Source organism: Manis pentadactyla, chromosome 4, assembly GCF_030020395.1.
Source record: "Manis pentadactyla isolate mManPen7 chromosome 4, mManPen7.hap1, whole genome shotgun sequence".
Taxonomy (NCBI): domain Eukaryota; kingdom Metazoa; phylum Chordata; class Mammalia; order Pholidota; family Manidae; genus Manis; species Manis pentadactyla.
Window position 1 is genome coordinate 150,968,843 of NC_080022.1, and position 13,636 is coordinate 150,982,478.

The window sequence follows — 13,636 nt, forward strand, 5'->3', positions numbered from 1 at the left end:
TAGGGCAGCGGAAATCTCCCCCCAAAACCATATATATTTTTTGAAAATACAACAAATACAACTATTCCTAAAAGAGAGACCAGAGGATACAGTACAACAGTCAGGCTACATCTACATCTGTGAGAACTCAGCATCTCACGAAGGGGGTAAGATACAAGCCACGGCCTGGGGGGACCCGAGCACCCCTCACCCCAGCTCCCTGGTGGGAGGAAAGGAGTCAGAGTGGGGAGGGAGTGGAAGCCCAGGGCTGCTAAATAACCAGCCCTGGAGATCCGCACTGGGAGCGCAGACACACACTGCATGGTGTGCTGGATATTAGGGAAATGGAAAAGTAAAATCTGTGAGCAGGTCCCCACAGCTGGCTCCCCTGAGACAAAAGAAAAGCGAGTGCTTTTTGAAAGTCTTAAAGGGACAGGGGCCTCGCAGCTCAATGGAATGGTCCTGGCACACTCAGCCCAGCAGGTAGGGAATTCTGAGGAGCTTTGGGCGCCCCAGCCCCCTGGGAGGCAGCGCAGCTCTGAAACCCCTCATGGTGATAAGCAGCCTGCCATTCATTCCCCCTCCAGCATGGCCCTGCCACAGTGGCCGAGCAGCCTGAGAGCAGCCGTGCCCACAGCAGCCGCCCAGAGTCTCCTCCTGCCATGCAGCCACCTGGGCCAGACCCAGAGGCTGCCACCAGTGTGCAGCTGCCCGGCACAGGCAGAGAAGCTGGAGCAGGGTACGAAGGCACGCACTTCTTGCAGGAGAGCACACCTGGCATGCCTACCTCTCCCCACAGGGCTCTGGGCTGCCCCGCCCACGGTGGCTCAGGGGATTAACCTGGACACTGCTCCTGGAGGGCAGGTGACCAGCACAGGCAGCAGAGAGGGGCAGGGTGACCAGCAAGCAGGAAGGGATTGTTCTCTCAGCTGACACACATGCCACCTGCCTACGACGACCTCTATCGCCATGAAAAGGCAGAAGAATTTGGTCCAGTCCAGAATTACCAAGACAACCCCTGAGAGAGGACCTGGGGAGATAGATATAACCAATCTTCCTGAAGAATAATTCAAAATAAAGGTCATAACCATGCTGATGGACCTACAGAGAAATATGCAAGAGCTAAAGGATCAAGTTAGGAGGGAGAATACAGAAATAAAACAATCTATGGAAGGACTTAAGAGCAGACCAGATGAGGTGCAAGAGACCATTAATGGAATAGAAATCAGAGAACAGGAATACAGAGAAGCTGAGGCAGAGAGAGATAAAAGGATTTCCAGGAATGAAAGAATATTAAGAGAACTGTGTGACCAATCCAAACGGAACAATATTCACATTATAGGGGTACCAGGAGAATAAAAGAGAGAAAAAGGGGTAGAAAGTGTCTTTGAAGAAATAATTGCTGAAAAGTTCCCCAAACTGGGGGAGAAAATAGTCTCTCAGACCATGGAAGCACACAGAACTCCCAACACAAGGGACCCAAGGAGGACAACACCAAGACACATAATAATTAAAATGGCAAAGATCAAGGACAAAGGCAGAATATTAAAGGCAGCCAGAGAGAGAAAAAAAGGTCACCTACAAAGAAAAACCCATCAGGCTATCATCAGACTTCTCAACAGAAACCTTACAAGCCAGAAGAGAATGGCATGATGTATTTAATGCAATGAAACAGAAGTGCCTTGAACCAAGAATACTGTATCCAGCACAATTATCATTTAAATATGAAGGAGGGATTAAACAATTCCCAGACAAGCAAAAGTTGAGGGAATTTGCCTCCCACAAACCACCTCTACAAGATATTTTAAAAGGACTGTTCTAGATGGGAGCACTCCAAGGCTAAATAGATGTCACCAGAGAAAATAAAATCACACCAAAGAAAGCAGACCAACCAAATACTAACTAAAGGCAAAAAAATAAAATCAACTATTCACAAAAGCAGTCAAAAGGAAACAGAAAAGAGTACAGAATAAGACACCTAACATATAAAGAATGTAGGAGGAGGAATAAGAAGGGAGAGAAATAAAGAATCATCAGACTGTGTTTATAATAGCTTAATAAGTGAGTTAAGTTGCACGGTTAGATAGTGAAGAAGCTACTCTTGAACCTTTGGTAATCACGAATCTAAAGCCCGCAATGGCAATAAGTACATATCTTTCAATAATCACCCTAAATGTAAATGGACTGAATGCACCAATCAAAAGACACAGAGTAATAGAATGGATAAAAACGCAAGACCCATCTATATACAAGAGACTCACCTCAAACCCAAACACATGCACAGACTAAAAGTCATGGGATGGAAAAAGATATTTCATGCAAACAATAGGGAGAAAAAAGCAGGTGTTGCAGTACTTGTATCAGACAAAATAGACTTCAAAACAAAGAAAGTAACAAGAGATAAAGAAAGACATTACATAATGATAAAGGAGTCAGTCCAACAAGAGGATGTAACCATTATAAATATATATGCGCCCAATACAGGAGCACCAACATATGTGAAACAAATACTAACAGAATTAAAAGAGGAAATAGAATGCAATGCATTCGTTCTCGGAGTCTTCAACACACCACTCACTCCAAAGGACACATCCACCAGAAAGAAAATAAGTAAGGACACAGAGGCACTGAACAACACACTAGAACAGATGGACCTAACAGACATTTACAGAACTCTACACCCAAAAGCAACAGGATACACATTTTTCTCAAGTGCACATGGAACATTTTCCAGAATAGACCACATACTAGGCCACAAAAAGAGCCTCAATCAATTCAAAAAGATTGAAATTCTACCAACGAACTTCTCAGACCACAAAGGTATAAAACTAGAAATAAATTGCACAAAGAAAGCAAAAAGGCTCACAAACACATGGAGGCTTAACAACATGCTCCTAAATAATCAATGGATCAATGACCAAATTAAAAGAGATCAAGCGATATATGGAGACAAATGACAGCAACAGCACAAAGCCCCAACTTCTGTGGGACACAACGAAGGCAGTTCTAAGAGGGAGGTATATATCAATCCAGGCCTATTTAAAGAAGGAAGAACAATCCCAAATGAATAGTCTAAAGTCACAATTATTGAAACTGGAAAAAGAAGAACAACTGAGGCCCAAAGTCAGCAGAAGGAGGGAGATAATAAAGATCAGAGAAGAAATAAATAAAATTGAGAAGAATAAAACGGTAGAAAAAATCAATGACACCAAGAGCTGGTTCTTTGAGAAAATAAACAAAACCAAATTACATAAGCGTTGCTTTGCAGCAAGGGGAGCTAGTAATGTGATTCAAATGTATGGAAACTTCAGACTATGTTAGGCTATTGCAATCATCTCTAAAAAAAGAGGTATTTCCATCATGAGGACTGGACAGGTCAGGTTTACAAAAGAAAGCAAATGTAGCATTTTAAGAGTAACTAGTTGTCCCATATTATTTGCTTCAGATGGAATTTTTTCTCTCTCCTAGTTTCTAAAGTTTCCTGGTTGACTACCCAAATTTGCCTCACTCTTCCCACCACATTTTCTGCTTAAATCAATTCTCTACATTTTAATAAATTAATCTAGGCTGGAAATGGTTTATACTCTGATTCTGGCCTGGGAAACGGATGCACCTGTGAACACCCTTGATTTCTTCCATTATGATTTGGAGTTAATTTTACAATCCAACTCGGAGTTCATGGGGACCCTAGATGGCAACTCTGCCACCTCTGCCACCAGTACCCATTCCTGGTTGGCCCTCGGCCACTTCTCAACCTTCAAACCCTTTTCTGCCCCCTCTACCTGTTGAAATCCTTACTTGTCTGTCAACTCCTTGTTCAAATGCCCACCTCCTCAATTAAACTTCCACTGTTCCCCTAAATTAAACTTGGTCTCTCCTTTTTGCAGACATTCTATGGCCTAAAAGCTGTTTTCTGTTGATAGCACCAAACTCATTTTAAATTGTGCTAGAGAAGTACTTGTTGGAATAGCAGAATCCATGTTCTTTCTTCCTATTGTGTCTTCTTTCCAATATATGTGAACTAGAAATCCAGTCAAAGTTCCCTTGCTCTAGTCAGCTCCTGAAATACCTAAGCCAGTCCTGTGCTGTTCAATGCAATCTTGCTTTCTTTTTTCTGTAAGGATTTTCTAATTATTTTGGAAATGTTCCAATTTCCAGACTCTTTTTGACTTCAAGAAAGGTTTAAGACGACTTTATTGAAGCTGGAGAGGCATGAATCCAGGAGGAAGTGTGGAAACATTCTTTTGGCTATAATTTCAGATAAAGTCTGTCAGCTTTCCAAGGGGTGGGAGAGCAGGCAGCGCTTGGAAAAGCACTTTTAGCTGCCTTCTGAATTGCTCAGCCACCAGAAGGGCCAGTCTGAACCCAGTAGCCAGCTCTCCTGGCCGTGCATTGAATAGAACCTCTCCCCTGCCTCTTGGTTCTCCAATCACTTGACATTTCTTCCTTTTTACCTTTCCTTGGGGATCTTGGAGGCGCTTTTGGGTGGGAGGAAATGAAGCTGTGCAATTAATTTGTTTTTGATGAAGCAAAAGATGCCAGTGTGTTAACATTTGGATAAGAGGAGATGTGTGAATTCTCTAGAAATAATTTAAACGGTCAAAAGTAGAGGGTGATTGGAGGAATGGAGAGAACAGGGAACTGTTATATTTTAGTCTTAATCCTTAGTACCTACCTTTTAAAAATACATACATGCATTACATAATTTTTGGTAAAATAATTGATTTTAAAAAGAACTGATTGTTTTAAGTACTGAGTTTGAGAGCTTTGCCAGTTCTTAGTCTAGTCAAAGAACTCAGTCAGACTTAAAGTAGAAGGCCTAACCCAGTAGTTCTCAACCCTGGCTGTCCAGGGGGGACCTTTAAAGTATACCAGTGATCAGGCCAGATACCAGGCCAGTTAAATCAGCATCAGCATCTCTGGACGTGGGTTTGTCTTAACTTAAACATTGTCTAGATGATTCTTTTTATATGCCAGGAGGGTTGAGAACCACTGAGACTTTCTAGTCTGTTCTCTCTTTCCTCAAACAGACATGTACACATTGCTCTTCCCATAAGACCATAAGCTCCTTGTGAGTAAGAATGGTCACTTATACATCTTAATTTCCCCAAAAACAACTAGTGCAGTACCTCAAACATGGCAAGTGCTCAGTAATTATTTGTTGAATGGACTTGCTGCTTTCAGAAAATCAGGATCTACTAGGGACAATGCCTCTGTTCAAGGAAAGGAGTATCTAATTTTGGAGACTTCAAAGAGGTCAGTGTGGAGAATAATCAACACTGCAATAATGAAGAATAAGAGAATAAAGGAATTTAAACTATTTTTAGGCAACAGGTAATGTTAAAAGTCCATGTTGTTGGATGTTCATTAGATTTGAGTTTGAGATTTGGAATGGGCGGGATATACTTAGAATTCTAAATTTTCCTATATAACCTTCATATAAAGGATAAAAGGATAAAGGATAAAACAGTTAGTTTGATGAAATACCTTGTCTGCTGTGAGAGTCTTCTAAAACTCATTTTTAAAAAGAAGAGTAATATAAATCTGTTGTGCAAATTTGAGAAATGGAGAAAGGCAAAATAAAGGGTTCTTATCATCTTGTTATGTAGGCATACTTATTCATTTTTGTTTATTTCCATTTTTAGTTGATATGCAAAAATATTGTGTTATGATGAAGTTGCAGAGTCAACTTTATATCCCATGCACATGTTTTCTTTTTAACCTTTTTGTGAGGCATTGTTGTAGAATGTATTCTTTTTCCAGTAATTCACCACTCCCTATCCCTATACCCTTTGTAGTTCCTAACATTAGATCTGTAGTATATTTGCCTACCCCTTTGAAGAGGGCTTGGCCATGTGACTTTATTTGGCCAATAAAATGTTAGTAGTTGTGATACACTCAGAGGTTTTACACATTTCAGCATTAGGACTGCTCTCTTGGGCTTCTACTACTGCCATGCGAGGACTATGCCTCGGGCAGCTCACCAGTCACTGAGGAATGAGAGATGGGAAGCAGGCTTGAACGTGGCTCATGGCCTGGAGCCAACTTCAACTGATCCCAACTGGATTGGCAAAAACTCAGCTGACCTGCAAATGCTTGAGAGATTAATGCTTATTATTGCATGACTGAGATTTCAAGGTTGTTTTGCAGCAGCAGCTGACTAGTGCATGCATTTTCCTGTGTTGTAGCATAGTCTTCAAAATTGCCATTTTTAATGGTACACAATAAACCAACAGATTATACAGAATTTCAATTTTTTAATTATCCTCCTATTAATTTAGGTCACTAGCAATTTTACACTATTAAAATTAAGCCAGTCATATACTCAGACCTACAACCTTATGTTTCTTTGGAATATTTATAAGTCACCAGGGATGAGATTATTGGATCTCAAAGGTGGTCTAGGTAAAAGATTCCCATTATTCATATTGGTTCTGATCGGCAGTGCATAGGAAAACCCCAGTCACTGTACCTGACAACATACAGACTTGTTGCCCTAAATAAGAGAACAAAATGCTGGCATCGTGTTCTGATGAGAAAACAGTCACTGGTATCTCAGAAGCAGGTGGCTATGCTGTGCTATCTGCACAGAGAGTAAAGCCAAGGCTCGTCACCCTGACACAGAAGCTAAGAGGGAGAGCTTAACTTGCAGGATTGCAGATGGGAACATAAAACGTAACCTTAACATAATATAGAAAAAGCAACAAACCCCAAAACCTTTGGTGACTTAAACTGGCTGGATGACCTCAGGCAAATTAATTCTCTCCTTTAATACTCAGCTTTCCTAGCTTAAAATAGAGATAAAAGTACTATCTATAAGATAAAATTGAGGATTGAAGTAAAACCTGGCATGTAGAATGCTTTCAATAAATTTGGTCACTAATTAGCTTTAATTTACAGTTGAGGAAGCTGTGGCCTAAAGGGAAATAAATACCTTGCCCAAGATCACAGACCGAGTTAAGTTCTGAACCCATGTCTGCCTGACTCCAATGTCTATTTCTGGGCCCTACGCTCTTCTGCCTGCCTGGGCATCAAAGTTAAAAGCATGGGTTTCCATGTTGATAGTAATATATTTGATCTGATATTGAGACTAGGATATTTGTGATATTAAGCAACATGGTTATTCTTAGCTTCTAAATTTTCTGTACAAAATCAACATAGTAACTAAAATGACTTACAAAACAAAAATGTTAGGGAGAAGTGTTTTCTACACTAAGAAATTTCAAAAACATACCTTTCATTTTTAGGTCTATATAGTAACATTAGAGAAAGAGTAAAAAACAGAACAAAAGTAAACTCATCCCCATTCTAACCCCAGGATCACACAGCTGTTTTCATTTTTGCTTACTCATTGCCAGTGTTAGTCCATCGGCAGATATATTTTAGCAGAGCTGTAATCATAGTGTACATTCCATTTTGTATCCTGTTCGGGTTGGTTGTTCTGGAGGCCCCTTCCCACTCCGCAGTTTCCCACACTGTACGCGAGACATTTTCCACGTTGCAGCCTGGAGAGGGGTCACTCTTCGCAGCAAAGCCTCTTGTGTTAGTTACAGGTGGTTTCTTGGCCCAGCCACCTGAACTTAACGCCTAGAGAGGAAGACGGTGATGGGCAAGTAAAAGATGCAAAGCTCTTCACTAACTCCATGAAATATGAAGAGGCAGTGGAGTGCAGACATCTCAGAGAACTCTGCAACAGAGCAGCACTATTAGGAAGGGAGCATTCCTCTTCCCTCATATCCCCACAGGCCACTGTGAGAAGCTGTGCTGGTGGCTGTGCCCTCCCCCGAAGAGTGGCAGTTGCCAGCCACACAACTCAGAGGTCTGTAAAACAAACCTCTGCTCATCCAAAAGTACCTAACCAGTGTTTTCAATTTTGCCTGGTAAGGATCACCTGGTGTGATTGTTAAAATTCCAGATTTCCTGGGCCCCTCTCAGTTGCAGGGCAAGTGCCTGAGACTGTAATATGGAGATCATTTGGGAAACCTTGTACTGAATGTTGAAAGGGGTGGGGCACATTGGGTTACAGAAAGAACGCCCACCCACTACTTAGAGTGCTCCCCAGGAATGGCCAGGGAGCTTCCCTTGGACTGAGCTTTGAGGCACCCATGTACTTGTGTGGATTGGGAGTCAGATGTGACAAGATTCAAATAAGGTCTCAAGCACCCAAACGTAACTGGGGCAGCTGAACTGATGTAAAATGGAAACAACAATGTTATATCCCTCATATGGCTGTGGTAAGATTCAATGCTTTGTTTCATGTGTTTGGCACAAACTGAAGTACTAACAGACAGTGGCTATGAGACCACTGCTAAGTTCTTGGTGCCTGGAATATGGTCAAACACTCAGTGATTGGGAGAAGTTACTTTATCAACATTGGTACTTGATCTTTCTGAAATTTAGTTTCTTCCTAGGGATAACTGAGGTACTATGAAGTGCCTAGCACAGGTTTGGCAACACTAAATGCTCTGTGAATGGCAGCTATTAAGATATCCCCTGGACCCTGATGGGTTTTTCTTACTGGATGCTTTTCAAGTATGATTTTTTTTTAAATGCTGTATCTCTGGGATAATTTGTAATTTATATTACTTGCCTGTAATCATATACTTAACTGTTCTGTTTGCCACATGTAGGCAACGTCATGAAGTGATAACACTGGCCGTATTGGAACCAGATTTGGTACAAAGTGGATTTGTGTGGCAGTCTCTAATACTAGTAATTTCTATGACAATCCACTATCAGTAATGAGCCAAGAGACTGTGATAATAGGAAATAGGAAATGAGCGCCCAGAAGTTCGTGAAACTGGCTGACCATAGAATCACCTGGGGATCTGAAAAATAAAGATTCATAGTTTGATTCCACATGTCTGGGAGGAGCCCTAGAATCTGCAAATTAAAAAATGTATGCTGTGAAGTTTCCGATGAGCAGCCAAGATCGGGAACTAATTATGGTTCATGACAGCTCAAATTCAATTCCCTGTAGTGCACAACTCCTTTTCTCATAGTTAAAAATAATTTCAGGAAAAATAATATCAGGAAGTGGAAAGAAGCCCCTTAGAGGAAAACACACACACAGATAATAATTAGTGATTCATGCTATTTTTCATGTCTCTCAGAATGTGTATCTCTGACTTATTAGGACCAAATTGGTACCTCAGTCCATCATCACAAGCAAAATCACTACAGACCTGGGATCCTGAAAATCATTCCATGCATGCTGAGCTTCAGAACTTCTCCGTATCTGTCCCTTATAGCCCCACAGTGTCCCTGGGGAGACCTTTGTATGTGGCTTGGCATGGAGTGTAGGCAGGATTTCAGCCCCACTCACCTTCTTGGCCACTGGCCAAGTGCCCTTGTGCAGTAAGCGAACTGCTCAAGCACACCGGGCAGAAGCGTTTCACTCTCTCCAGAGGCATTTTACACCAGTATCCTTTGGACTCAGTCTCACATGTGTCACTTGCTGGTGGGTGGGGGAGAAGGTGCTTCCGTTTCCCTACTGCTTTCTCCTACAGGTTGAATCACACCAACTTATTGCTGAGTCCAACTAGCTCACTAACTTTCACATGTCAGACTCTCACTGACAAGTGAATGGGTTGTGAAATCAGCTTAAAGGTCATGGCCAGCAGTGAAACACAAAATATTCTTTTGAGTACAAATGGAATAGAAAAAAATCAGAGTGCATAATAAGTTTGTTTTAGAAACTACTTATGCCTGTATGGTACGTGTAGTGGGTCATGTCATAAAATGGAGCTCACAGCCCAAGCACAATGACCAGTGGAGAAGTCCCCAGTGGGAAGGAACCGTCTTCTTTCTGCTACTCGCTCTCAGAATGACCATTGGGCAAGATCATTTCCTTTTCTCCTTCTCCATTTGTTTATTGTAAGAAGTAGAGATAAACTCCTGACCAAGGTTTCTCCCAATTAAAATTCTGTGAGGTTTGGTTAAAGGCAACAGACACTGGGGACCCGAAAGCCAGTAGGATGCGAAGGGATGATTGACAGGAAGGGCTCATATATTCGACCTTCCATCAGCTTTGAAGGAGACTAGCATCCAGGACCACGTGGCCTTCTCTGCCCTTTCCCCAGAGCCTCTGAGCAGTCCTCTGGCAAGGCCTCATGTCCACCCCCAGCAGGAAGAGGTACAACCATAACCTTTCCCCCTCCAGTCGCTTTCCTTCCAGGCCTCGTGACAGCAGATGCGTCTGTGCCAGTCGCATTCTAACTCAGCTTTGGCTCGGGAGCTGCTTCTGAGAGGCAGTAGGGTAAGTACTCTTCCTGCCTTTGATGGTTTCCTCACCGTGAAATGACGTGATTGAAACAGATGAGTTCTAAGCTTTCCTCTAGTTCTAAAATTCTACTTTGACACAGCCAGATCAATATTTACCCTGAGCGTTCTTCTTCATCCAGCGCTGCTCTTCTACGGGAGCACAACTGTTTTGAAAGAAAACATGATATGATTATCTATCATGATGACCACTATTTCCAAATCTTTATTCATCTTTTTATTTTAAATCTCATCTACCAGTGGGATGATAACGGTTTTGGGGACATGAATTCTGTTCTATTTAACTGTCCTTGGAGTCCTCCACAGTACCTAACTTGAGATCGTGCAGGTAGCTTGCAATATATTTCACTGATTGTTTTAGATAACATTCAACAGATAATCCCTGATAAAAACTCTTGGAACTAGGAACAGAAATTATCCGCAAGGATCCTAAACAGCATCACTGTTTTATATTCAAGAATAAGAGTGGAAAAAAGAAAAGAACAAGAGTAGGGTGCCTATTACTACTGCGACTATTCATTATTGTTGAGGAGGTCCTAATCAATGTGATAGGAAAAGTGAAGTATTGTAAAGGAAGAGACAAACATATTTGCATTTGAAGCGATGAATTACCTAAAAAGCCCAAGAGGATCAACTAAAATTTTACTGGAAATAATATGAGAATTCACTAAGATACAAAATCAAGATATCAATATACAAACCTCAAAAGCATCCCTATATACCATGGATAACTAATTTTAAAATGGAAGAAAACCCCATTTACATCAGCAAAAATGCATAAAGTACCTCAGGGTAAACTTAACAAAAAACGTCTAAGACCTATGTGATGAAAACATTAAAACTCTTCTGGAGGACTTTAAGAAGACATGAATACATGACCCGAGATACCACATTCCTAAATTGTTGTAAAGATATAAGTTCTCCTCAAATTTACCTACTAATATAAAGCAATCTTATTCAAATCCCATGATAATTTTTAAATTAAAATCTAGCCAGCTAGTATTTTTCTGGAAAATATTAGAAAATATGAAGGAAAAGCTATGAAATGTATGAAGAAGATCAAAGGGCAGGAGCTCACTCTATCAAATGTCAAAATAAGTTCTTTAGCACCTGGAATTAAATAGTGTCTTAATAGTACAAGAAAAGTAACTGGATCAACAGAACAGAGTCCAGATACAGACAGTATTTTTGATCAGTGAAGAAGAAATGAAGCATTCAATACAGGATTTTAAAACAATTGGATCTTCATGTGGGAGAAAAAGTTAGATTCTCTGCCTCAACCTCACTGAACAGCAAATAAAACAAATTCTAGATGGAGTAAAAAATGCAACAACACATGTTAACCAGAAGAAAATATCAGACACTGTTTTTATACCGTCAGGTGGCAGAGGCCTTCCTGCAAACCTGCGCCAACCGGGCCCTGCGGAGGGACTGGTGGCAGGGCCGGCACGCCTCCTGCTCTTGCCATTGTCCTTCTCTCCCCTGGATCATTTGTCTTTTCCCCTAGATTTAGAAAACTTTTACATTAAATATACTAATCCTTTCAGTGGCTTTCACTGAACTTCAATGTTTCAAATATTTCTCAGGGTTTTTATCTTCAAGGAGGAAAAACAACAGTGGGCGAAGGAGCACAGACGTTGCAGTTCAGCACCACTGGGTTCTACCTTTGTTTGGAGCCTTAAGTTGATCTCCTTTGTGAAAGAGAGACGGTGATACCATCCTCCCAGGAGTGTGGGAATTAAATCAGAAAATGTATGGCAGACGTAGTCTGAAGTTTGGCATAAATCAGTACTGTTTACGAATGGTGTCGCAGGCAAGGTGATCAAATCTATCAAAGACATCTGCTTGTTATCTCAGGCTTAGAAGGCTCTTCCCCACCACAAGATATAAAAATATTGCTATGGCTTCTATTTTTTTTCTAATACTTTCATGGATTCTTCTTTTCTTTTTGTTGAAATATGTTTATTTAAGGTGATAAATAGAGATCTGCTGTTATTTCTCCCTCCTCCCCATATAGTTAGGGAGCTGTTCTATTACCATTTATTTAAATTCTTCCACCGATGAGAATATGAAAAGGTGACATTTCAAAAGTCCTAGGAACACATGGGTCAGTCTATTGCTGGACTCCGTAGGCTACTTCAGATCATTGTTAGGTGGCATTGTTCCTTACTGTGGAACTGACATTGCCTGCTCTTTCCCCCTTGAACACCATTACTGTCTACCACAGGAAAAACATTGCATGGTCTCTGTCCTCAAAAAGCTTATCATCTAAGTGAGGAGAAGAAACAATGAAACCATATATATACTGACATATATATAAATGCAAGGTTAAACTACATGGACATTAAAAGCACTATGGAAGCTTATATGAATTCCAAAACAGCAAAAGGACTTCTGCCAACTGGGGTACAGTGGTCACTGCCTGGGCAACGGCCAATGACTCCCTTCCCAGAGGCCTTGGCAAGCTGACCCCATGCTAGTTACCACTCTCCTAGGCTCAGAGACTCTCCAAGAGAGAACTCACTCAGTGCAATCTCAACTGATTAGTATCACAGGATTGATAAAGAGTCAGAATGCCAGAGTATGACTTGACAGTGAGAAATATATCTGTTCCACACACAGACTAGCTGTGTCTACACAACCAGGGAGAGGCCTCTGTGGCACACTAAAGCAACCTGACCAAGCGACCTGCAGATACAAGTTTCTCTTTAGCAGTTCATCCATCCAGTCAGGTTTTACTCAAGACAGATAGGCCAGGAAGCCATTTGGTCCTTAAATATCTCTACTCTGAAGTTTTGACCTCAAGGCTGTGGTCTTGTTTGCTTTCTAATGCCCTAGACTGAATGATTATATTATTGTACAAAAGGCAGAATTGCACTTTCAAATATTTAGTTCACATAATGTTTCCATGTTTATGAAAAAATATTTCAACATTTGTGTTCTGATCAGTAAAGAAAATAAATTGTTATAACCCTATAAAAATAACTATCTCTGCTCTGCTCCACCGTGTGTTGACCTTGGTGTTTCTCTCTTGAGGAGCTGCCGTTTAAAAAATTGCTTATCATATTAACATTGCAGGGGAGAGGAATGCCTCATCATGGGCTCTAAGAAATGTTAACAAGTCTCACAGAAGGACTAGGACCAGGAGGACTGGAGTATTTAGGCAAGGGTTCATGAAGAAACATGAACTTGAGTTGGCTTTCAGAGACTCAAGGGACTTCTACAAGGTGAAACAAGGTAATTTTAAATGGGCAAAGGAACAGGCAAAAGTAGGAACGGGCATGTGACTGGGCATCCTGGGGAGCGGCTCTGGCTGAAAAGAAGGCTGCCGCAGACAGTAGAAAAGGTACATATAGGAAATGAGGTTGGGTTCGTC

At 41.2% G+C, this 13,636-nt stretch overlaps 1 protein-coding gene across 1 annotated transcript in view; it reads left to right on the forward strand.

The window, feature by feature from the left end:
- Window positions 1-13,636, forward strand: part of LOC130683504 (leucine-rich repeat-containing protein 37A-like) — a 228,805-nt gene that overhangs the window by 59,902 nt on the left and 155,267 nt on the right. The window lies entirely within an intron of this gene.